The sequence below is a fragment of the Crinia signifera genome, chromosome 3 (genome assembly GCF_055691185.1).
Source record: "Crinia signifera chromosome 3, ASM5569118v1, whole genome shotgun sequence".
Taxonomy (NCBI): Eukaryota; Metazoa; Chordata; class Amphibia; order Anura; family Myobatrachidae; genus Crinia; species Crinia signifera.
Window position 1 is genome coordinate 107,492,804 of NC_139219.1, and position 2,500 is coordinate 107,495,303.

The following is a 2,500-nucleotide window of genomic DNA, read 5'->3' on the forward strand; positions in this document are numbered from 1 at the left end:
CTAGCCGAGAGGACATTTTAAATATTGTGCTCGCTGTTGTTGTGCGTGAAGCTGCAGGGTTGACAGTCATTGACAGTTGGGCAGAGAGCAGGGGGCTGCCCGGCTGTATTCAGAGCACTGCAGGTCACGGCTGTTTGAAATAATACCCCTTTCACAACAGAAAATGCAGGGATTTACCCGGGAATATGGTCCCAGGATTATGCAGGGACATTCCCACGCTGACCCCTTATACACCGGCCTAGTCCCTGCATTTTCTGGTGCGAGGGGGAGAGACAACCACTCCCCTCTCCCTACTCCCCTTTAACCAACCAGCTATATCTTCGGAACCAACTGACCCATTTACATGAGACCAGTATCATATTGAAGAACTTTTGAGTTGGCTTCCAATGATTTTGGTCCCGTGAAACTGGGCTGTTTGGTTCCAGAGAAATCTGCCCTCAAAGAACATAAACAGCCATGAAATTACATTTAAGAAATGAAAAAAAAACGGTTTAACCTCAATATCCCTGGAACCAATTAACCCATATGAATCCAGCCTGGTATCAGATTGAAAGCCCAGCGATTTGGGTTCCACTGAGATCAACCTCGAGCTTCAGTGATGCGGAAGGGGGAACAGGTAGCCGTTGAACTGGGTGGGGGTCGAAATTAGCGTGTCCCATGTTATCCTATAGGGAAAACGTTCCAGATTTGCCTGGCCGTATCTCCGGTTCCCAGGGGGCTAGAGACACGGGGCTGGGCTCTTTGGAAAGCCCTGGTCCTCAGCTACAACATGGGCTAATGGGTGGTCCTGTGCACCCCCGGACCACCCCCTAGATTCGCCTATGCACACTGATGTACACCTCTTTTAAGTTTCAAATAAAACACGTTTGGTTGTGTAGTGACAGAGATCTCGCCTGTAGAATTCTGGGAAAAAACACCGCCCAACGTGGGGCTCGAACCCATGACCCTGAGATTAAGAGTCTCATGCTCTACCGACTGAGCTAGCCAGGCTTGGTTACTGTGATTTGACAAAAAGGCCACTCAAGCCAAGGAGTGCAATACAAGCTATTAAAGTAGATCTAGGCTACCACATTTAGTACACTGAGATGCATGCTTGGTTTCACACATTGAGGAAAATGGGTAAGTAACCGTGAAGTAAAATGTGAAGCATTGGTTGTTCAGTGGTAGAATTCTCGCCTGCCACGCGGGAGGCCAGGGTTCGATTCCCGGCCAATGCAGTACTCAAGTTTTACTGAAATTATGGTATATTTTGTTAAAGAGTGGCTGGCTCTTTGCATTTTGGTGGTGCAGGTATAGAATTCCACATACAATAAATTAATGGTAGAATCTTGTGGTTTAGTGGTAGAATTCCCACCTGCCAAGAGAGAGGTCTGGATCTGAAAAGGGAATAAACACCAAACAAATGTTGTACTAAAAGCATATGACTCTTAGCTTGGGAGTTTTATTTCTATTGACTAAGCTGGCCAGGCTTTGTTACAGTGTTGTAGCATCAAGGCAAGGCAACGCTTGCTCTTCAATCTACACTATTAAACCAAAGCAAAGTTTCCACATTCAGTAGATCCTGATATTCCTGCATGGTTTCACCCACTGATGTACACCTGAAACAGCGATATATTTTGTTAAAGAGTGCCTGGCTCTTTGCATTTTGGTGGTGCAGGTATAGAATTTAACATACAATGATTTAGTGGTAGAATCTTGTGGTTTAGTGGTAGAATTCTCGCCTGCCATGAGGGAGGCATGGATCTGAAAAGGGAATAAACACCACCCAATGTTGTGCTCAAAGCAAATGACTCTTAGATTTGGAGTCTTATTCGCTATTGACTCAGATAGCTAGGCTTTTTTACAGTGTTATGGCATCATGGCAAGGCAAGGATTGCCCTTCAATTTATAAAACCAAAGCAAGGTTTCCACATTTAGTAGATCCTGAGATTTCTGCTTGGTTTCCCACACTGATGTACACCTCTTTTAAGTTTCAAATAAAACACGTTTGGTTGTGTAGTGACAGAGATCTCGCCTGTAGAATTCTGGGAAAAAACACCGCCCAACGTGGGGCTCGAACCCACGACCCTGAGATTAAGAGTCTCATGCTCTACCGACTGAGCTAGCCAGGCTTGGTTACTGTGATGTGACAAAAAGGCCACTCAAGCCAAGGAGTGCCCTACAAGCTATTAAAGTAGATCTAGGCTACCACATTCAGTACACTGAGATGCATGCTTGGTTTCACACATTGAGGAAAATGGGTAAGTAACCGTGAAGTAAAATGTGAAGCATTGGTTGTTCAGTGGTAGAATTCTTGCCTGCCACGCGGGAGGCCCGGGTTCGATTCCCGGCCAATGCAGTACTCAAGTTTTACTGAAATTATGGTATATTTTGTTAAAGAGTGCCTGGCTCTTTGCATTTTGGTGGTGCAGGTATAGAATTACACATACAATAAATTAATGGTAGAATCTTGTGGTTTAGTGGTAGAATTCCCACCTGCCAAGAGAGAGGTCTGGATCTG

General features: G+C 45.2%; 1 non-coding gene across 1 annotated transcript; it reads right to left on the reverse strand.

The window, feature by feature from the left end:
- Positions 1-2,038: 2,038 nt before the first annotated feature.
- TRNAK-CUU (transfer RNA lysine (anticodon CUU)) lies at positions 2,039-2,111 on the reverse strand. The gene has a single exon. It is a non-coding gene; the product is annotated as a tRNA-Lys (tRNA).
- Positions 2,112-2,500: the final 389 nt, after the last annotated feature.